General features: G+C 43.9%; 1 protein-coding gene across 3 annotated transcripts in view; it reads left to right on the forward strand.

Annotated features, from left to right (window-relative positions):
- The window catches only part of MORN3 (MORN repeat containing 3), a 49671-nt gene that overhangs the window by 663 nt on the left and 24582 nt on the right, over positions 1-24426 (forward strand). For all 3 annotated transcript variants that reach the window (XM_075178155.1, XM_075178140.1, XM_075178165.1), the window contains exon 2: positions 2831-3518. The gene's annotated coding sequence lies outside the window, so the exon portion shown is untranslated. The remainder of the gene's footprint in view (positions 1-2830; positions 3519-24426) is intronic.

Raw genomic sequence — 24426 nt, forward strand, 5'->3', positions numbered from 1 at the left:
GAAGCTGCAGGGCAGAGAGGGGCATGTGTGACTGAAGCTGCAGGGCAGAGAGGGGCATGTGTGACAAACTGCAGGGCAGAGAGGGGCATGTGTGACAAACTGCAGGGCAGAGAGGGGCATGTGTGACTGAAGCTGCATGGCAGAGAGGGGCATGTGTGACTGAAGGTGCTGGGCAGAGAGGGGGAATGTGTGACTGAAGCTGCAGGGCAGAGAGGGGCATGTGTGACAAACTGCAGGGCAGAGAGGGGCATGTGTGACTGAAGTTGCAGGGCAGAGGGGAGCATGTGTGACTGAAGCTGCAGGGCAGAGAGGGGCATGTGTGACTGAAGCTGCAGGGCAGAGAGGGGCATGTGTGACTGAAGCTGCAGGGCAGAGAGGGGCATGTGTGACTGAAGCTGCAGGGCAGAGAGGGGCATGTGTTACTGAAGCTGCAGGGCAGAGAGGGGCATGTGTGACTGAAGCTGCAGGGCAGAGAGGGGCATGTGTGACTGAAGCTGCAGGGCAGAGGGGAGCATGTGTAACTGAAGCTGCAGGGCAGAGAGGGGAATGTGTGACTGAAGCTGCAGGGCAGAGGGGAGCATGTGTGACTAAAGCTGCAGGGCAGAGGGGGCATGTGTGATGGAAGCTGCAGGGCAGAGAGGGGCATGTGTGATGGAAGCTGCAGGGCAGAGAGGGGCATGTGTGATGGAAGCTGCAGGGCAGAGAGGGGCATGTGTGATGGAAGCTGCAGGGCAGAGAGGGGCATGTGTGATGGAAGCTGCAGGGCAGAGAGGGGCATGTGTGATGGAAGCTGCAGGGCAGAGAGGGGCATGTGTGATGGAAGCTGCAGGGCAGAGAGGGGCATGTGTGATGGAAGCTGCAGGGCAGAGAGGGGCATGTGTGATGGAAGCTGCAGGGCAGAGAGGGGCATGTGTGATGGAAGCTGCAGGGCAGAGAGGGGCATGTGTGATGGAAGCTGCAGGGCAGAGAGGGGCATGTGTGATGGAATCTGCAGGGCAGAGAGGGGCATGTGTGATGGAATCTGCAGGGCAGAGAGGGGCATGTGTGATGGAAGCTGCAGGGCAGAGAGGGGCATGTGTGATGGAAGCTGCAGGGCAGAGAGGGGCATGTGTGATGGAAGCTGCAGGGCAGAGAGGGGCATGTGTTACTGAAGCTGCAGGGCAGAGAGGGGCATGTGTGACTGAAGCTGCAGGGCAGAGGGGAGCATGTGTAACTGAAGCTGCAGGGCAGAGAGGGGAATGTGTGACTGAAGCTGCAGGGCAGAGGGGAGCATGTGTGACTAAAGCTGCAGGGCAGAGGGGGCATGTGTGATGGAAGCTGCAGGGCAGAGAGGGGCATGTGTGATGGAAGCTGCAGGGCAGAGAGGGGCATGTGTGATGGAAGCTGCAGGGCAGAGAGGGGCATGTGTGATGGAAGCTGCAGGGCAGAGAGGGGCATGTGTGATGGAAGCTGCAGGGCAGAGAGGGGCATGTGTGATGGAAGCTGCAGGGCAGAGAGGGGCATGTGTGATGGAAGCTGCAGGGCAGAGAGGGGCATGTGTGATGGAAGCTGCAGGGCAGAGAGGGGCATGTGTGATGGAAGCTGCAGGGCAGAGAGGGGCATGTGTGATGGAAGCTGCAGGGCAGAGAGGGGCATGTGTGATGGAAGCTGCAGGGCAGAGAGGGGCATGTGTGATGGAAGCTGCAGGGCAGAGAGGGGCATGTGTGATGGAAGCTGCAGGGCAGAGAGGGGCATGTGTGATGGAAGCTGCAGGGCAGAGAGGGGCATGTGTGATGGAAGCTGCAGGGCAGAGAGGGGCATGTGTGATGGAAGCTGCAGGGCAGAGAGGGGCATGTGTGATGGAAGCTGCAGGGCAGAGAGGGGCATGTGTGATGGAAGCTGCAGGGCAGAGAGGGGCATGTGTGATGGAAGCTGCAGGGCAGAGAGGGGCATGTGTGATGGAAGCTGCAGGGCAGAGAGGGGCATGTGTGATGGAAGCTGCAGGGCAGAGAGGGGCATGTGTGATGGAAGTTGCAGACAGATTGGGGTATGTGTGATGGAAGCTGCAGGGCAGAGAGGGGCATGTGTGATGGAAGCTGCATGGTAGAGAGGGGCATGCGAGATCGAAGCTGCATGGCAGAGAGGGGCATCCGGGATTGAAGCAGCAGGGCATAGGGGAGGCATGTGTAAAGGTGCTGGGCAGAGAGACGGGCATGTGTGAGTAAAGTATGTGGGCAGAGAGATGGGCATGTGTGAGTAAAGCATGTGGGCAGAGAGGGGGGCGTGTGAGTAAAGCATGTGGGCAGAGAGGGGGGCATGTGGGGGAGAAGCCTCTTCCTCACACTGCCCCTCCTCAACCAACAATACCCTGGCAACACTCACCAGCTTTTCTCTGATATTCCCCATGACACATGCTCATTATCTTTTCCCTCACAGGCCCCCTGCCCACAACTGTGTCTCACTGTTGCCCACCAGCTTTTCTCTCACATGCCCTGCTGCCTCAATCCCAATACCTCTCTTACTTTAAAATGAAAAGAGGCACTTTATAGTTGAAAGAGGAGTAGAGCCTTACCAGCAAAGGAAGATAATAATGCAGAGACGGTTATTGCCATAGGTGTTGTGGTTTTGGTTTTTTTTTTAGAAATACTGTATCTAGTCACATTTTACTCAGATGATATTATCATTAGAGGCCATGAATATAATTGCTTTTGTCACAACACCGTACATAAAAGACTTTTCTCAATTATCTCACAAAAATAACAATGCATCCAGTTTTCTACGCACTTTTTTTTAGGTGGCATACTTCAGCTTTCTCACTTATCCATAACTTTTACATTTTGATGTTTTTCAGGCATTCATTGTGGGACACCAGGAACCATTGGAGGATTGTTTTGGGACTAGGCGAGAGGACAATTTAAGACATACTAGAAGTTCACTGACACTCCTCCTGCTCTATACCCCTCTCCTGTTAGGCCTTCTTTAGATTAATTGCCCAGTGTGGCAGGGCATCTTTTTTATTACTGGAGTGGTCTCCAAAGTCTGCGACTTTAGTGTCACAGCACAGGTGACTGTAACGCTCTGAGCAGGAGATCGGAGGTAATGAGGTGGTGCTTACGCTAATGCCCCCACTCACAATGCTGGTTTCCTCTGCTGGACCTGGCCATAGTCGCTACAGAGGTACCCAGGCAGTGATTGCAGGAATGGCAGGCTCTGTAGGACGGCATAACTTTCCCACCACAATGCTGGAAGATAGGTTTAGCAAGTTGCTGTGGGCCACAGGAATGGGTACCTCGTAAAGTTGGGGCAGGCTTCATGTTTCCTTAAGGGGCCTAGGTCAGGTGGGGGATACTGGGTATATGCTAGGCACTGGACTGGTGGATGGTGCGTCCTTTTGAACAGCTACCAATGCATTTCTGGGGGGAGGTGCTTCTTTCCCTTCTCTGAACTTTCTCTCCAGTGGTCTGTCACTCCACCTGTGCAGTCACCAGAACAGCAGCCATCTTGGATCAACAGCACTCCTTTCCTCTGTTCCTCTTAAGGTAATAGGGTTTTTGCATTTTACCAAGTGGTTAGTCCCAAAGATTTATTGGGCTGTAGGGCTGACTTGTAGGCTCACTTTTTTTGTGTGTGATTGTGTGCTGCTTCTGTCTGTTCTTGTATTTTTTCTTCTATCTGTGCTTATGTCAGATTGGGGGTTGATCCTCCAGGGCTATGGCTGGGATAACTTATATGACGAAGTTTAGCCATCTCTATGGCTTAGATTGCTCAGCTGGTCATTTCCCTTTGGCTCTTCAGGGAGACTGGCTTTTTCGGTGTCTGTATTGTTGGGCCAAGGTCCTGCAGCCTGTTGTTGTTTTTTTCCATTTTGAAGATGATGTTGGAATGTTGGAAGTGTAAGTGCAGGAGGGTGGTGACACTCCAACCTGAGAATGAGCCAGACTTAAACTTAACAATGGCCTTAAACCACCTAAGGTAACAGTGGTGTTAATGAACTCTACTGTGGCAAGATGTTGTCATCAGCCTCATCCTCACACATTATTAATTCATCACCGCTGGAATCCACCATTACAGAAGTCTCAGCATTTTGAAGTATATGGCGGGAAAGGCCTTCCTCGTGGAACTTGAAGTTCATTTTTATGAACATCATCTTATCCATAACTTTTACATTTTGATGTTTTTCAGGCATGTCCAGATATTTTATGGGCCACAGACAACATCTCCTACACGTCCCTGTCATTTTTTAAAAAGCTCTGCACCACCAAGTTTATTGTGTGAGAAAAACAGGGAATGTGATGGAATTTACCCAGCTGTAATGCTCTGACAATATTGGTGGCATTATCAGAAATGACATATCCTGAGGAGAGTCCACGCGGGATAAGCCATGTTGCAATGACATCCCTTAGTTTTTGTAACAGATTGTCAGCTGTATGCCTGTTAGTGAAGCTGGTGATGCACAGAGTAACCTGCCTCTTGACAAATGTGACGTACTTGGGTACATGCTGCTGTTCCTGCTGGTGAAGACGAAACACCAACCCAGTGGGCTGTCACAGTCATATAATCATTAGTTTGCCCAGTTCTGCTTGTCCACATATCTATGGTTAAGTGTACAGTTGGTAGAATGGCATTTTGCAGCCCAATAATAAAATTTTTACGAACCTTCCGGTAGAGGTGAGGAATAGATTTTCTACTGAAATGGTGTCGTGATGGAATTTGGTAACGGGGACACGACCTCAAGTAATTGTCTAAAACCAGCTGCATCAATAGTGGATATTGGACGCAGATTTAATACAAGCATAGTCGCATGGCGTCTGTGATCCTCTTTGCAAATGGGTGACAGCTTTCATACTTGCTACCTCTTGCAAAGGATTGTTTAATAGTCAATTGTTGTAAACTACTAGTAGTCTTCTTCTTGGTCTGCTTCTGGGATGAAGATTCACCCCCAGCAGCAGCAGCAGCAGCAGTGGGACTAACGCTTAAGAATTCTTCAGAGGAATCAAGAATAGTGCAGGAGTCATCTAGCCTTACCAATTTGGATGCAGGACTAACTCCTATCGCTACTGAGGATATTGATGAAGACTGTTGTTGGTGTAGATTGCAGGCATCGGGATGTAGGTGAGAGAAGGGTCCTAGCTACTGAGGGATTGCTTGTTGTTACTTTTTTACCATAACTTTCTGATTTTCCCAACAACTTGCCATGAACTCCCGTCAAATGAAGTAACATGGATTAGGGTCCTAGATGGTTAAGGTCCCTCCCTCGACTTACTGTGGCTTTACATACACTAGAAATGGCTAGACAACTGTTGTCAGGATTTCGATAGAAATAATTCCACACATAAGACCAAAAAAGCCACTTATGTCCAGGCATGACAATGGCCTTCTTGTTATCACTTGCCAGAACTTTTTCCACTGGTGCAGGACTCGCACAAACAACATTATCCTCATCAACATTTTCATTAGCTTCTGGTCAGCTACACAAATATCCCACTCATCCTGTTGCAATATCAAAGTGGCATCCTCACTTGGTGTATCACCGGCTACACTCGGCCTGTTTAGGCACACATCAGCAGAAATGCTGAAAGGGTCCTTCTTTATGGGTACACTATCAGAATGGTCACAATTACACATAGCACTTGTGGATGGACTCTCCTCAGGGATTGGTGTAATTTCTGATTCTGAGCATACATTTTCCTCTAATGCCTTACTGTTTTCTTCCAGCTTGGCTTTTACATGTAAAAGTATTTGGGCACCACTTTTGGAGTCCGAATTACTTGGTATTGCTTGGTCAAGAGTAGATATTTGTTTCCCGGACTTAAAAAGAGTATGTACTTTTTTCATAGGCTTTACCAGATGACTTACAGGGATTACTATCATCCGGACTGGTGGCAGCAGCTGCTTGCTGCTCCTGCTCTTCTGTGTACTGCTGTGAATCCATTTGGATAACACTGTACACTTTTTGGCGCAAATTCAGAAAAAAAAGCCTGCTAGTATTTGTATTTCAGCAATGACAATTGGCAACGCAGCTCTCCTTTTTGTGTTACCTATATAACATAGTAGAATTGGACTGCAGAATTACACCAACCCTGCCAGCAGCACTAGTATTTGTATTTTTCTGCAGTGAGATTTAACACTGGAGCTATGGAGCTCTCCTGAATGTCACTGGTTACTTTCTTCAACACTGCTACCACCCTCCTCTTTCTAACTGCCCAACTGCTCTACACTCTATGCTACCCCTTCTGTATCCCTCTCTCAAATGGTGCTAAATTGCCGTGGAGGGCGGTATTTGTAGATTCCAAAACTCCCGAGATCCGACGACGTCACAATGACGTTTTGCCTCGTTTTCTAATGCGAAAAAGCGCGAAAGTACCGAGCCCGCTCGGCTCGGTACTTGGATCCCCTAAGTTCGGGTGTATTCGGTTTCCAAGGAACCGAGCCTGAGCATCTCTAGCTGTTACATATTACAGACAGCTGAACTTTGTAATATACTGTATATTTGAATATTTTGTAATAAATACATAATGTGATGTAAACAAAACCTACTGAAAGCAGCCATTTTGTATATTTGAGAGGTAAGGATTGTAATAAACTAGTTATTTCTTTAACCATTAAAATTACTGCATCTTTATTGTTGTCAAAGTCAGCAAATTGGATAAAGTCATTTCAATTAATATCGAGCAAACTTGGTTGTCTTTGTCTGAAAAGATGCGTAGAGCACGCTACGGCGTGGAAGGGCGTACGCAACACGTGCCAATAACAGTTTTTACACATTTACACAAATACGCACATTTGTAAATAGTACACATTAATTGTAGTTGCAACCCATAGTTATTTATATCGAAATATAGTAGTATTCATGTTTAATATTATAAGTTATATGCATGTTAGTAAAACATATTGTTCAGGTTGAAGGAAATGTTTCATGTCTGGTATCATTTTAATCTCCTATTCATCAGCAGTTGTCCTGTTCCTTCACCGAAGAGATCGCATACTCTAGTTAGTGATGTTCGGGAATAAACCTTTAAAGTGATACTGATTATAAAATTCTAATAGACTAGTTGAGACTGGATTCTTGGCTGGAAAGTCGGAGCACATCCCCTGGAGAGATGACACCCACCTTTGGATATTTTGGTTTGAACTAGCCTATGATCTGCAACACCCTGGACCCTCCTGAAACCTGGACCAATAGAAGCAAGCCACGTCATCTGCATTGTTCAACTGTATTCTTGACTGCATATAAGCAGGAGCTTTTCATCTAGTGGGCAGTCATCTTTGACCACATACTTCAGACCTGAATGACTGTTCACTGGATCCAGAGCACCTGCTATAAGTAACGGCTGTACTTATTATTATTTCGCTTGAATTATTCTGCTACCTTTTGAGAATAAATATTTGTGCGTTGGAAACAAATCGAGATTCGACAGTCGTTATTGGATAGCGATAAAAGGTGCATAACATTGTTTTGCCTGCTTTACTTTCTCAAAAACATCTCAATTTTTACTATATCAAGGCTATACTTTACCTGTAATTGCTATGCTAACCAAGGTTTTCCCCCTAGCAATGGAGGATCCAGGAGGGGCTAACTAATGCAGGCAGCTGGCCGGACCAGCACTCTCATGGGGGTATATTAAACTGCAGCTTTGAAAAAGTGGATGTGTTGTCTATAGCAACCAATCAGATTCTAGATATCATTTATTTAATACATTCTACAAAATGACAGCTAGATTCTGATTGGTTGCTATATGCAACTTCTCCACTTTTCAAACCTGCCGGAAACTAGCAGCTTGATACATTTGCCCCTTGTTAGAAGTTTGAGTAGAAATAAGAGATTGGAAGTATTCTTAACAAAGTACACTGTTTACAATGCATTTTGGTAGGAGTAGTAAATAATATATTTGAGGAAGTCATCATATGTATGAAACTTTCGCTAATGACATTCTACTCTGCTGGAGAGTTTTTGAAAGCCCTGCATTCAGTATATGTGCCACAGCTGAGGTCATGGTCGACTCTGGGAAGAAAGAGTACCTGTAGCCACTTAATATATATTAATATATATCAAAGGCTGTATATTACCGATTTGAAAAGTGTGTGTATATACTTTATTAAACATGTTTATCATGCTCTCTTTCACCCCTCTGGCACAGGTTGCCAGTTTAGGGGGAGGTGCACCTTTAGTTTAGCGGAAGAGATTTGTGATACAGTCTTGGCAGAAATGCACTATTTACAAAGTGATGTCACAGCAACTCAAATGACTGCAGTCTCAGCTTTTTGGCCTACATCATAACCCATCAGAACACTGTCCTAAAGATGTGGGATGAGCTTCAGCTATCTGTAGAGAAATGGTTAGCTAATACTTTACTTTTTAACAGAGCTTCAATAGAATGATAGCATGGAAGGGTGAAGATCTGCCACATGTGAGGAATTGGTTAAGTCCTCATGGAGTCTGGTAGTGCCACCCCTTCTTATATAACGGCGCGATTATGTCTTTTATAAGGCATGACAACCCAGTCTAAGAGGTATGCGGGACAGCTGTCGTCAATATTTCTGTTCGCACCAACACATTTAAATATGGGTATCTGGGGAAAAACAAGCAACTATAATAACCATACGGTCCAATATTCAGCTTTACAAAAGGCTCGTAGATGATATATTGATCATTTGGAATGGTGGTGAGGACGGATTTTATGCTTTTGTATCCGTTATTTATATTAGTGATTGGAATTTGAAATTTACTTCCCAATACGGGAAGATCTTATTTTTTAGTTTTAAATAGAAAAGACCAACCTATAATGCCTATGAGAGAGGCCTTTTGGGTATATAGTCTTTCCTGTTTACTTTTCATTTTCCACTTATTCTCTATAATTTGTTACATTTATTCAGAATCATGTCTTGATTCTCTCGTTTGCTTAGATTTCTGCATACAGTTCTCAATACATCTCTATTTTTGAGTTTTTCTATATGTATATTGGAGCCCTTATTGTTAGAATCTGGAAAGTTACTATGATATTACAACCTCTGCTGCTACCATTTGCACTGATCAATGTAGTTATGTATTATTTGGGGGAGATTGAATTGCTGGCGAGTGGTGCGTGAACATCACAGCGATGTCCTGTTGCGCACTCTGCCAGCCATGGCGGCAGGAATCGCCTCTCATTTTTCTGTGCACCTCTATGGACGAGAGAAGATTCCTTCCTTAACATCGGCGCAATATGTCTCCATGGACATTCCAGAGACACAATACGCTGAATTTAATCTTCTTTAAAGTATCTTTATATCCTTTTTGTCTTAATTATATTAACCTAGGTTGTTTCATGCCTGCACCACTCACATACACATTTTTATATAATCATTATCTTTTCTATACATCCCAAATAATCTGTTAACGTGTTAGATTCAAAATTTAACATTTATTAGTAACATTTAATAATATGCATTCTGATATTTTCAATTATTTTAAGTATCAAGGAGACTATATTTTAAGTTGTTTATATTTAATATTATACGTGAATATATTTGACATTTTTACAGCTGGTGATTACTGAATGACACCAATGAATTGGATGCTATGAGTTTAAATATCTCTACTGAGCCTCTGCCATTCAACCTGCTAACCTGTTCCACTGCAGAGAAACACGTTAAGGATGAAAATCACTGGGACAGCACATATCTAAAATTTGAGAAGTGGAAAAGTGGATTTTTAATTTGCTGGAGACGAGAACTCATTGTCGTATGGCATTAGCTTCATAGCTAATATACCAGAGGGACATTTGATTGTTCCAAATGTTAAATATCACCCGAGTACTGATTTTAGGAATACTCCTGTCCTTCTAACATCTTCTATCACACTGGGTTTTGTATTCCTGATTTATGTTATTTATATCCATAATATTATTATTTCTATGCTTCCATACATATGCTAGCCTTGGTTGTGGGAGTTTATTGGTGGCTCATTGAAGTCATTGATCACATGATTGTTAACCATACATAATCAGTGTATAGTGGCTGCAAGTCAGTGTTGGCTGCATAGGCAGTGTTTTAGTTCAAAGTGTGTAAATTACAAGTAGATTAGGATTAATATAGCATTATTCAGAGTTATACCACAGTTCAACAGGTGAAAAAAAAGAATACTCTACTTGATACCACTGCTACAGGAGGACAATACCCAACACTACTGGGATTGCTGTTACCCTCCACCTCAAGAACCTGCCTTGGACACTCCTTACTAATCTGCTAGCATTGGGGATAAGACCATGTCTGATTTAATAAACCACTTGCAATCCTTTGTCTCTCATCTATATTATCAGTCCATTGTCCAATCTGTTCATCTGTATTACCATGTTTTACCTACACTATGCTAACTGCTTTCCATATCTATCAATACTGCACCATCTTCCTCTTCACGCTCCCATTCTTCCTCTCTTCCTCATCTCCAAGCCCAATATCCTCGCTACTTCAACCTACTCTATCACTTCCACCGACCCTCCTGACAATTCCATTTGTGTAGCCTCCACCTCCTCTGCTTCCCACCTGGATTGCTAATTGTAATGTCCCTTTAGTTCCTATTGTTTCTCCTCTTTCACCTCCCTCTAGAATGTAAGCTCTCACGGGCAGGCGACTCTACCCAATGTCTCGTGTGCATCTAGTCTGTCTTTCTCGTTTGTCCCTGTCATGTCTGATGCTGAACTGTTTCTGTATGTCATGCGATTTGTTCTGTTAACTAAATACATGCATTTATTATTCTGCTCTCTACCCATGTACTTGTTATTTCTGTTTTCATGTACGTCATAATTGTACTGTTATGTCAGGCGCTACGGAATCTGTGACACCATATAAATAGATAATAATATGCTCATGATGATTTTATATTAACTACTCTGCTTTTTTTAAATAATTACCTGCTTGATTCATACACATAATTTTAAATACTGTGCAACATTATATGTATCAATTGATTTCTGTGATAATTTTTCAATATAGGAGAATAGCGCTGCTTTATTTCCTTTTTTTAATCAGTATTCTTCAGTTTAGTTTTACACAGTAATACATATGTTACAACCCAGGTAATATATACCTATACACATATAAATCAAGTTTATTGCAACAGCTGTCTGCAATACTCAAGCTGACGTTTAGACGGCTGGAAGAACAACATACCATTCTCAAACTTCACTAGACTGTTGTGCAACTGTGTAAGTAGGAAGTATTTCAAAGACAATTGAAGAATACAAAGAGACATTTGAACAACAAGAACATCCTGCACAAATACTTAATAGCTTTGTTAGAGCGAGAAATTTTAGATCGGTTGCCCTCCTGAATTGTAGAGATTGAGAAACAGATGTTGTTGAAACATATTCTTGACAGATTAGTACATAGTTTATTAGAAACCTATTTTAGTTTTGTGCAGCCAGTACACTCTGACTTTAACAAACACTATTATTCAAACATATAATGTAAAGACGGTGGTGAATGTTGGTTGTTCGCAAAATGATTTTATGTGATATGGCTTCAATTTTGATGTTTTTTTTTTTATTTCTGCAATAAAATGAGTGGTAAGAATAGGACCACATGTGTTACTTTTACAGCTTACTTTTAGATATGTCACTGCTGAACAAGTAATTTTCTATCTTGTGAGATTGGTCTAATGGTATAGTCCTCTGATGTGGACTCACTAGGAGGTCTGTTCCTACCATAATACCAGCTTTGATAATTTCTTACAATGTGATATCTTTAACGATTTTATCAACGATTAAAAAAATAAAAAGTCCTGACCAGCAGCCGATTCATGTGCAGACACTAAACACATTTTACATGATTTACCTTCAGATCTGTGCTCTTCATCTGTCATAATCATTGGGTGAAAAGATCCTGACTCTGCACACGCCATAGAGATCTATGGACACTGCTGGTCACGAGTGCATACACAGTGCAGAATTGGAACAACATCGTTCCATCGTTGAACAAGATTTTTCATTCGGTTTAAAAATCCTATGAAATGATACGATGAGCTTTGAAACAATAGTTGTTCATCGTTTGAGTGTACACACTTGATACGATATCAGGCCGATCGGTTGTTTATTGTTTAATTGGCTGAAAACACTGTAGTATGTACCCAGTTTTAGTCTGCAGCGGTTTTCTGTGTATTCCATCATGAGGGGCTGACAACCAGTGACTGGAGGCTGTTGTCAGGAACAACATAACGGAGAACTATAGTTGCCAAATGGTTTTAATTATCAGGAACAGTCCCAGATTTTAACTATTTGTCCTTGAACGTGTTGTACGCATATGTCAGTCTAGATCAGTGTTTGATAACCCGTGACACTCCAGGTGTTGTGAAACTACAAGTCCCAGCATGCTTTGCCAATATATAGCAGCTTATTGCTGGAAGGATATGCTGGGACTTGTAGTTTCACAACACCTGGAGTGTCACAGGTTAGCCAACACTGGTCTAGATAGTAGTGCTATTAATGTGATCTGTTCGGCAACGAATTATCCATTAAATTACTTTAAAGCTTGGCAAGTACAGCTTGCACTTTTTTCAAAGAACTCCCAATTTCCTCTAAACATGGCCAACCGTATTTGTTCTTCACAATGGTTTCTGTGTTAATATACAGAACCTTTGGGGGGCGTGGCTTGGACACCACGCTGGTAAGACGTGTTTGGACTGAGCTCCTCTGCCAAATTGCTAAAAACCCGGCTCCACTGAGAAATTTTAGGCAACTCACACCTTTGTTGGCATCGGAGGCACAACAAGAACCCCTGGCACCGTAAGGGATCTGCTCCGGGCACGCAGCTTGGTTGTACGCCCGAAACATCGGAGTGTGGCCTGGCCACACGTGGTAAGGCGGCTGCCTCTTCAGCGCCCTTGTGTCAGAGATTATCTGAGAGATCCTCGCGGAGACCAGCCGTGGCAAGATCGCTTTGGCCAGACTGACGGAAGGAGATAGCGGGAGACCCGGGGCATCCATCGGCTGCACGCTCACCCGCCGGGCACGTTGGATCATACCTGACCGTGCAAAGCGGCCCGGAAGATGCGGACTTGAAGGGGATCCCTTGGAGTCGGTTGGGCAGTGAGTACACGTGTATACTGGCCCCTTGTCAGCCCGTCCGGGCGTTGTTTACCGAGACCCTGCACAGCGCTGAAACCCAGCAAGTGACAGTCTCAGAGCGCCTATTCTATTCTAAACGAAGTTTAGCACTATTCCCTGCTATCGATTGTGCTACAGATCTGCTGCCTTCAGCTGCTCAGCCACATCTACCCTGCTCTACCTCTCCATGACCCACCTCACTCTGTACAGAAATTGTTAAAAAATTATCACCTCGGGGGCGTGGCCTGGCAGCCAAAATGGACGGTCACACTTCCTAACGTCTCCTGCCACAACAAGAAGGAAAGCGCTTAAATTTTGTCTCTGACAAAGCTAATCTGACCAAAAGCCGCTCATCCGGTCTTGAGACACTAAGGGCTTCTGCCCGACACCTTTATCGGGACACCACACTAGTCCCGCTGCCCGCACTTAGCTTTTGGCGCGAACCGCGCAACTCTCATTGACCCTGCAGCTCGCAATGGCGGTGCGGCTGTAACCGCCGACGGAACACACACACAGTGCCAGCATCGTTTCCCCTTGGATACACCAGCTGGGGCTGGAGCACAGTAGTGCCCGCTAAGTGCTCTTATCCCCACTCACTGACCCTCCGTGAACGGCATCACCACCCCACCCCCTCTCCCGCTCTTACCCCCGCAGCTGAGATGCAACTGAGACCCTCACCAGCAGCCCTGTGCTAGCGCTGACACCAGGGGGACATTCAGGCAGCTCACTGACAGCAGCGCTTAAGACACGGACACCACCAGCAACAACTCACCTGATTTGTCAGTCGGTGTCCGGCAGAACAGCCCGGCGTTTCACTGCTGGCTCCCTTCAGTAGATCCCCGTCTTGACTGGGCTGGGACTCCCTCCTGCGTGAAATTCTGGCTGTTCCGTGCAGTGAACTGTGAGTCAACAACCTGATTGCACAGACTAGATCGAATACAAACTTCCAGTGTGGGAAACTACTGCCACCCTGTGGCCGTTCAAGCAAACTACACCGTCCTTATATCCTAATATATTTTCAACTGTATTATTAATAACAGTTACATGCTGGTGTGCTAAGTATTGCTGCTACATCTCAGCAGTCAGAAATCCGATGTAAACCCTCACCTGGTCTCGGAGCCTGAGGGGTCAACTGCTGCCCCATTGTGTCGTTTCTGTGCCACTACACCTGTAACATAAAATCAACCTCCCCCATTGGAGACCACAGTTTCTACGTGCACCCAAATATATTGACTGTCCTTGTGAGATCTAATCCTGACGGATGTGGTGACCAGTCGTATCCTCAGAGTGCCCTCTTGGAGTCAATCCCCATACGAGCAAAACGCTCTCTACCATTATTATTGCCCGTGACCGGTTGATTATTATTCGAAACCAGCCTTTCAAGTGCCTTGATTCGTCTGTTCATCATTACACCCACGGCTAGTATGTGAACTTTACTATGCTGCCCGATCCCGGGTAGGACCCCTCTCAACTGAACCGAGTTCGGTGTGCACCCTCCTCTCCCTCTCCCTCTCTTTACCTGACCTTGGCCTTGTTATCCCATCCAACGGCCAGATCGGCTCGCCTGAGGGCACCATGGCTTCCAAACCAAAGAAAGTGACAGCAGGAACCTCTGCAAATTTCTTTGGATCAAAAGCAAAGCCCCCCTCTCCACAAGCTGATCGCCAGGGGGCGTCGGGATCTTCATCGTCTGAAGTTGAACTTGACCCTCAGATTCAAGCGGTAATGACCAGTCTCTTGGAGGGGGTGAAAACTACTTTCTATCAGGAAATGACAAAAGTGGTCAGCGAGCTCAGAACAGAGTTGAACGCGCTGGGAAACAGGACAGACGCCCTAGAATCAAAAACTGACGACATTTGCCGATCCAACACTGCAACTGATAAGGAACTCTCCCGCCTCCGTGACGAAGTTGAAATCTTGAAAGAGAAGCAAGAGGATTCTGAGAACCGATCTCGCCGTAATAATGTCCGCATCAGAAATGTGCCTGAGGAAATCGGTAACGCAGACCTTCAAGCCTTCCTCATGGCCCTCTTTCTTCACCTCCTCCCGGACATCTCTGAGACTGACTGTCTTTTGGATCGGGCTCACCGTGCCCTGAGAGCCAAACCCCCAAACAGCCAACCTCCTCGGGATATCATTGTCCGTCTACATTATTTCCGGACCAGAGATCGTATTCTTTCCGCTACCAGGGACCGACCAGTAATTACATTTCGGGACATGGACATCCAGCTATTCCAGGACTTGGCTCCTTCCACGATACAAAAGCGGAGGGATCTTCAGCCAGTCACAAGGATTCTTCGACAACACAACCTCCGCTACCGCTGGTGCTTCCCTTTCCAGCTTCAAGTATTTGCTGACAACTCCTCCCACTTTGTCAAATCGCTGGAACAGGGTCAGAGCCTCTTGGATAAGCTGGGCATTCTTCCCGAGCCGTCAGCCCCTCAGGCTACTCCTTCCCAGACCCAGCGCCCGGCGCTTCCTCAGCCTGATTGGTCCCGGTCTTCGAGACGACGTCCGCGGGATGCAGATCCTCCCTGATTTGTCTATTGTTGTACTAATGGTCCTATCTGTGTCTGTTTTTGTTTTCTTCCTGTTTTAACTCTCCCTTGTTTTTAGGGGGACTTTCATCGTCAGTTGGTAGCGGTTACTACCCTACACTCTCAAGTAGTTTACATAATATGTTTTATTGCTTTTTGTTTTGGTGGTTGCTCTTTTTCTTGTTTCTACCAATAGTTCTATTGCTGGCCTCCAGACCCCTCATGCTTCTTCTCTTTGTGTAATATTATGGCTGTTTGTAATATGGCCTTTTCCCTGCTGTTGGAGGGGGGAGCAGCTTGCCTTTCCCGTGTCCCTTCCTCCTCCCTCTCCCCTCTTTCCTACCCTCCCTTCCCTCCCCCCTCCACTTCCCTAACCCCCTCCCCCTTTTTTTTTTTTTTTTTTTCTTCCTTAAACTGTTATAAATATTTACTGTACAAGTTTTATTTACCTTGCACACCGTTCCATGGTTTGATTTTGAATTTTTCAATTAATGTACTCTATTTGTGGGTCTCCCGAGGCTCTGGCAGCTGTCGATGCCGTGCGAGCCTAAGGACCACCCCCCGTGCACCCTTTGACATTGTTAATTTTACTGCGCTCTAGCTTATAATAATGTCTTTGAATCCGCTTAGGATTCCTTTTACTCAGGGTTTTCGCCCAATTGGGCTTCTTCTTTTTCTATCTCTTTTCTCTTCTTCTTGTGACTTTGATCCACTCTCTAATTGGCTCTTCAAACTTCTGTTCCACCCACAAACTAACAGGTTTTGTTCCCTATCTAACTGTTTAGACCTATTTCCAGACTTTGGCTCCTCGCGACTGCCATGGCTTTGAAGATTTTTTCCGTCAACGTGAATGGCCTCAACTCTCCTCATAAACGTACGATTCTCTTGGGTGCCTGTAGGAGAGAAAACGCAGACATTGTTCTTCTTCAGGAGACTCATCTCACAGGTGCCCATACTCGGCTCCAGGGTAAGCAATTTTCCCAGACCTTTTTTGCCTCAGCAGACTGCAAGAAACGGGGCGTTGCTGTTTTAATCCATAGTAAAGTCCCCTTTCTTCACTCCAAGACCCATGCTGACCCAGAAGGCCGCTTTCTTTTGGTGAGCGGCACTCTCCGGTCTACTCCCGTCACTCTGGTCTCAGTTTATGCCCCGAATCAGAGGCAAAAGCCTTTCTTTACAAAGCTCTTTAAGCAAGTTGAGCGGTTGGCGCAGGGCCATGTTATCATGGGAGGTGACTTTAACGTTACTCTCGACCCGGCTCTCGATAGGTCTCCCCCCTCCTCTCCTCGGCGGGGTATTTCCTCCTCCTCTGAATCCGCCACCTTGTCCACACTCCTTATACACCATCATTTATATGACTCCTGGAGACTATGTAACTCAGACGCCAAGGATTATACTCACTTCTCAGCCCCACATCAACTATACACGCGCATAGATATGTTACACATCTCACACTCACTCACTCATCATGTGACGCGGGCAGACATTACCCCCCTCTCTTGGACAGACCATTCGGGTGTTTCCCTCGTACTAGATCTCCTCAAACCGCCCCCCCAGCGCAGTAGATGGCGCCTAGACGACGCACTTTTACTTAATAGATCTATCTGCCTAGACATTAAGACCTCCATTACCAATTACTTTCAGGAAAATTCAACCCCTGATGTTGCCCCCGGAATTGTTTGGGAGGCTCACAAGGCTACCATCCGAGGCCAATTAATTAGTCAGTCAGCTGCAGCTAGAAAGAAAGCAGCTGAGGAAATCTTATCCCTGGAAAGTGGGTTAGCTTCACTCCTTACTCAGCATCAATCTCACCACGACCCGACCCTACTTCCCAAGATTGCGTCAATGAAGGGCCAACTAAATACCATCCTCTCCCGTAGAGCAGCTGTCACGATGCAGAAGCTCCAACAACGGTATTATGATAAGGCGGATAAAGCTGATTCCGTATTAGCTAGAAAGCTCCGGAAAAAAATAGCCTTGCAACATATTGATAAAATTCGACAGTCTCCTTCTCGAGATGTAACTTATGACCCAACAGGGATAGTTAGAGAATTCAGGGACTTCTATTCTTCCCTCTATAACCTCGATGCTCCCTCCCCTCGTCGGGACCCCCAGCCTCCCACCCTGTCCGATTTACCTTTTATCTACACCCATCCCTAAAATTACTACCACACAACAATCTGTCCTGAATGAAGACATTACTCTTATCGGAGGTATTGACAGCAGTTAAGTCCCTGAAATATACAGAACCTTTTTTTTATTCTGGATTTAATTCTGTATACCAATTAACATCACAAAATGATAAGTGGCTTTGACAAATTTATTAAAACGCTAGACTTGATATTTGATAGCACAGACTCTGGTCAAACTAACTGCCATCAACCACTTCCCATAGTCATGGAATGGCCGTACCTTGTGTTGTACCTTGTGTCTGCGGGTAAGCTTCAGTCATTCTCCACCATTTGGACATTGATTTGTACATCTCTCGCTAGAATTTTCTGTAGAAGATAAAGGAGTATCTCTATGGGGCGCAAGCAAAAGTGACGGAAAAGTTTCACTAAAAAAAAAAGATTTTTTTTTTTTTTTTTTTTTTTGAGAATTGAATCTGTACCTAAGTGTGACAACATTTTGTATCACTACTGTATGTATTTTTTTTTCTCTTAAATTAATTTTAACTTTTATGAGTAATTGTAGTTATACTAATATGACAATGCACATAAACAATCAAATTATCAATAAAAACGCTAACATTTGTCAGTGTAGACTACGAAATAAAAGAAAAAGTTATTCCCTTTGAAACTAGCACTTCTACGCATGAAATGTAGTCATCATGGGCACTAAGACAATTAAAGTATAAAGTTCCATGCTCATTAAAGTATACCTCCTGTTCCACCCACAAATGCTCAAATGACTGTAAAACTAATTTTTTTGTTAAGCCCCAACCCTTTTGCAGCCCACTAATCCCGGATGTTCCCCTAAAATCAGGACAGTTGGGAGGTATGTTAATGGGTTAATCAGAGCTAGCAAATAGACAGGCAGGTCAGGTGCTTTCATCATACACACACTTAATACAAAACAGATACATATTACTAAAATAAGTGAGCCAGTAGTTTATCTAATAACTGTGCATACAGCATTGTGAAGAGCCATCCATAGTAAATGTCCTATCTGGTGCAAACACACAATCACATTGCAGTTTATACTCACTGTTTAATGTATTCTGTTTTGATGTGTCAAATAGTCTCTGTAGTCACTGACCCTAGTTCAGGAGAGATGTGTGGTCTGAGCATGATCAACGGAAAGGTCTGATGATTTGCTTAGGTCACTGACTGTGGGGCAGATCTAACATGGACTGACATCATTTTATGGGAAGGAAAATGAAACTGAACCTAAAAATAACAAACATTAACTAATTTAAGTAAGATAATTAATATAGTACAACTTTATTTAAGGGTTTAGATAATTTTGTATACCTTCCAAAATTTAGAATACTGAAATCAGGACAAATAAGCCCCTCCCCATTCCAATCAAACCCCACCCACTAATGAGTAAAATTACATAAAACACCACCCACTTTTTGTTAAGTCCCGTCCATTTTGCGGACCATGAAAAGGGACAGTTGGGAGATATGATTTTGAGCGCATCATGAAGTGGCACCACAGAAGCAACACAAAGGAGACAGAACCTCAGATAATGTTTTAAGAAAGCAGATTATTAACATGGATGGAGGAAAAGTCCTTCTTTCCCCCTTCCCCTTCTATGATCATCATCTGGTTTGCTAAAAACATTGTCATCATTGATTTAAACTGCATGTGTGCACATACCAAACGGCCAAACATCAAACTCCCATCTACATATGTGTATAACCCCCAAGCAGAGGCTGGCAAATTGTAGCCTGGAGGCGAGACTTGGCTCAGCAGAATATTAGGAACATTTTACAGGGAAAAAACCCAGCCCTAGGTAGCGGTAAAAGGATCCCGGGGTTACCCCTAAATGCGCACTCTATCCTCCTATTCTGTTCTCAGATACTCGTTACGCAATTTTATGCACTTTTCCTTAAACAGTGCTGCCTTACTCAGTCTTTTAACCACACTAAATAACACTTAAGCTTTACAGAATTATTTATCCAATAACCACTGTATCTCAGCAGTACTTTTCAGTATATATTCGTTATAAATAACCAATACTCACAACATATGTATGTATTCAAATCAAAGTATTTTACTGTTAACACAGAAAACCCTGCATTCACAGTTCACACATATATCATAACATTGTTCAACATAACATAGTATATCAATATAAAATTAACCCTAGGTTCACCACCGTTATTCCTGATCCTTGCACTATTTTCTTTACCTATGTATCTTGAATAAGAATTAGTAGTTAAATCAATATTATAAATATCACATATATCAAACAATAGCTACACAGTTATATGTATATAAATAGTTAAATCAACATTACAAACACCTACGGCTTTATAGATATATATTATCAATGATTCTTATCTAATCCTTGTACCCTGGATCCAATACTTTGTCTGCAGTGTAGGGAACGTTCCTGTAGTATAGAAACATTTTCTGTATCGTAGTATATATTTTCTGTAGTGTATTGTTTCCCTATAAAATAGTGTATGCCTATAGTACTGTAGTGTATCTTTTCTGTAGTGCAGTGCTAGTTGTCCAGGGGCATGTAGGCAGTAGAGAGAGCGAGGGGGAGTCCTGGGTTTGGCTTTTATAGTCCAGACTCGGAAACTCCCAGCCTCCCCAGTGGCAACATGTGTGTGTGTGTGGTGATTTGCCACACACACGTGGACATTGTGTGTCATCACCCCTGACGTCTCTCCCTAACTGTGTACATGCCAACTTGAGTCGGCACACACAGTGGGGTTCTGTTACGTAGAAACATTACAACTGCCCGCGATGTGCTCGGGCGTGACGAACGCACGTACACACATACATGGTTGCACTGCAACTGCGCATGCGCCGTCGGCACAAATGCAGTGCAGCCATGTTTGTACTGCGCATGCTCGAGTTGCGCATGCATAGTTGAACTATGTATGTGCGTACGAGCGCTCATCATGCGCGTGTGCACACTGTGGGCCCCCCTTCAGAGTAGCCCACTATGGGACATGTCGAGCAGATGTCCTCCTGCTCCCCAACCCTGCCAGCCCCTGCCCCCAAGTCACATTCTGAAATATCAAGTCCCCTAACTAATTTATCTACTCTACCCTGGGTATGAACCAGAAATGATTGTCCAACACTGATGTCCATGTTTCTCATTGAATAACCCTTTCATATGTGACACAATCATATTCATGTCTTCTCAGGCAATCCTTTATTATTATAAACTCCAAATAAACATTCCAATGTCTTCTATTGTCTGATAGAGCTGTGCAGTTCTACACAATGCGCTGTAATGTCTTTATAGATGCACTCACATCGGTTGTGCTGTTTGTTTTACATACATGACTTCAGCACAGATAAAGGAAATCTTATCCTGGCACATTCATTCACACCGTCTAAAAATATACAATCATGTTATTAGATATGACAGGTCTGCGTTCTCTAATCACTTTTTTTAGCCGGGTAATTTTCCACTGAAAACAAGACTGAATTGCACATGAAACATACTTATTGCTAAGTATTGCAGTATAATAACCATACTTTGTTATAAGGCAGTGCACTGTATTTTTAACATTTATATTGTTTTAGTTTAATGCTCACTCGTTGTGACTAAAATACACCCACTATATTATAGACTAATCATTCTCTTTGTGAGCAGCTACAGCAGAAGTGTTACATGCCCTCGGCATACTAATAGAATATAAATATAGCTACCGGTTATTTTTTAAAATGATTATTTATCTTTCCACATTATAACGACAGTCATCATCAAATTGATAATGATTACCATATGTACCACATGATATGCATTTCATGTAGTATGCTAGGTTGCACTTATTTTTACATACGTGTAACTCTGCACACACTGGTAAAGGCATCTTTTTATGGGACACAATTTATGTCTACATTTTTATATAAATTGCTTCCAATCCAGACCCTGTGTCAGCAAGAGCAAGGACAGTGCAGAAGGTATTACTGGATTCTCATCTCTTCTGTCATTATTATTTTTTAGACCGCACACCGACAACTAGTCACTACCCTCCTTGATTATTATTCTCCTCTCTGGTTTGTATGACAAACATCTGTCCCCACTGAAATCTGTGCTGAATGCAGCGTTGCGACTAATCTTCCTCTTCCGCTGTGCGTCTCTGCAAAGCCCTCTATTATCTCCCCATTCCCTCCAGAATACAATTCAAGTTGCTTACCCTCACTTATAAACCCTCTATAACTCCTCCCCTCCTTGTCAACAAATAGTCCCCTACCTGCCCGCTATGTTCTGTCAATGACCTTCATCTCTCTTCTTCACCTGTCAGCACCTCACACTCGCGCCTTCAGGACTTTGCCTGTGCTGCTCCCAACATTTGGAGCTACCTACCTGACCAGACTCGCCCCCAACCTCAAATCTCAAACACGCCCTCAAAACTCACCTTTTCACACTACCTACACCCGCTTCATCCTAGGACAATTCCCTCCTCACGCTCCACCTGCCCCTTCCTCACTTCCCTCCACCTCTATTATCTCTATTTGTTACCCCGCCCCATCTGAACAACTGCCTCCTCGCACTCCACCTACCTCTCGCTTCACTCCACCCCTATTATCTTCATGTGCTACCCCATCCTAAACAACTGCCTCCTCATGCTCCACCTACCTCTCCCTCTCGCTTCCCTCTACCCCTATTATCTTCATGTGTTACCCCATCCTAAACAACTGCCTCCTCATGCTCCACCTACCTCTCCCTCTCGCTTCCCTCCACCCCTATTCTCTTCATTTGTTACCCCATCCTAAACAACTGCCTCCTCATGCTCCACCTACCTCTCCCTCTCGCTTCCCTCCACCCCTATTCTCTTCATTTGTTACCCCATCCTAAACTACTGCCTCCTCACACTCCACCTACCTCTCCCTCTCACTTCCCTCCACCTCTATTATCTCTATTAATTACATCCCCTCATCCTAAACAAATGCCTCCTCATGCTCAACCTACCTCTCCCTCTTGCTTCCCTCCACCTCTATTATCTCTATTAATTACATCCCCTCATCCTAAACAAACGCCTCCTCATGCTCAACCTACCTCTCCCTCTTGCTTCCCTCCACCTCTATCATCTACATTTACTTCCCTAATCCTCTTCAATGTTAACGCTCACACATTTGGCCCTATCTCCTCATCCACTTCATGTTTCCTTTTTTCTACTTGTGTCCTCCTATGTAGTGACTTTCTGCATTGTGTATTGAATTGATTTTTACTGATACTATTGTTTCTCTTGTCCCTACTTATCTGTATTTTGTTTTATTTATATTTTATTGATTGTGCGGTGCTGTGGATTCTATGGTGCCATAGAAATAAAATATGATGATAAGTGTTAAATGGAACCTTCATCCTGAAATGACAGTGGGTGTGTGAAGGCAATTCTTATTGATAGATAGAGATAGAGATATTATGTAACCGTTATTTCATGCCTACGGCCTATAGTGGAGAGACAGCTAAATTATTTTTGCCTAAGCTCTGTGTGCATAGGTTATTGATTCCAATCAGCTGCCTTGTTGGGTCCATACACACTGCTATTTGTGCCCAGAAGGTCTAAAGTCTCGTTGGCTGTCAAAGTAGCAGCATGTGTGGGCAGATTCAGGTTCTAATAACAATATTGTTACTTAACACATCTTGTTGGAATTTTTGTGCACATAAAACTCTACTAATATTTGGCTTGATTCAGAGCGAGACATACACACGTATGTGTAGTGTATCTTCGCATGCTCAGAAAGTGAGCGTACACAACAATGACTATTCAGACCTGCACTGATAAAAAACATTTTTTTACACATGACAGGAATTTGATACTGATGTATTAGCTGGGTTATTTGAGTTTAAATGATGCTTCATCACCATTTCACCATATAGAGCCACCAAATCCAAGAACAGAGAGTAATTGTCACTCACCTCAGTCCCTGCCCCATACAGTCTAAATTCCCTAACATACACACAGACAGACATGGTATAATTTTGTTAGCAGCCATGCAAACACGAGGAGAACATACAAACTCCACAGATAGCACCCTGACCTATCAAACTCATTGTGAGACAGAAGTGCTAACCATTAAGCCACCATGCTGGCCATTGCTTCATAGCAATTGCCCTTGTAACATATAAAATAAAAGGATTTGTACATATTAGCAAGTTGGGTGGAAGTGTCTGAGGGGTGTCTGCTGTCAAACGGATGCATCTGTTACTCATTCAGACCTGGACACAACAACTCTGAATACAGCGTACATACACTTATTGTGCAACTTTTTCAATTGCAAGTTACATTTGTACTTGAATTCCACTCTGATTTAGGACAATTTTTGTCAAATTTAAGCAAAATTAACGAAAAGCAGTTATTTTGCGAAACAAAATTAACACTGGGGCACAAATCAAATATTGGAAAGCTGCATTCAAATAAATAAATAAGTACAATTACCTGAACTCACTTGCGTAACTAATTTGAACTAGTTAGTTGGCTTTTATTGTATTATTGATATTGATGAACAAGAGTGTCTAAGAAAAAGGTTTAAGCGAGAGGCAACTGGTAATTAACCTTTACTATGGAAGACAGCTACTACAAGAGTTCAGCACACTTACTAAAATTCCTAAATCTGCTGTAGGGAATATTGTAATGCATTTTAAAGTGACCAAACTGAAAATCAACCAGGAAGGGGGTGCACACAAAA

Source organism: Mixophyes fleayi, chromosome 1, assembly GCF_038048845.1.
Source record: "Mixophyes fleayi isolate aMixFle1 chromosome 1, aMixFle1.hap1, whole genome shotgun sequence".
Classification (NCBI taxonomy): domain Eukaryota; kingdom Metazoa; phylum Chordata; class Amphibia; order Anura; family Limnodynastidae; genus Mixophyes; species Mixophyes fleayi.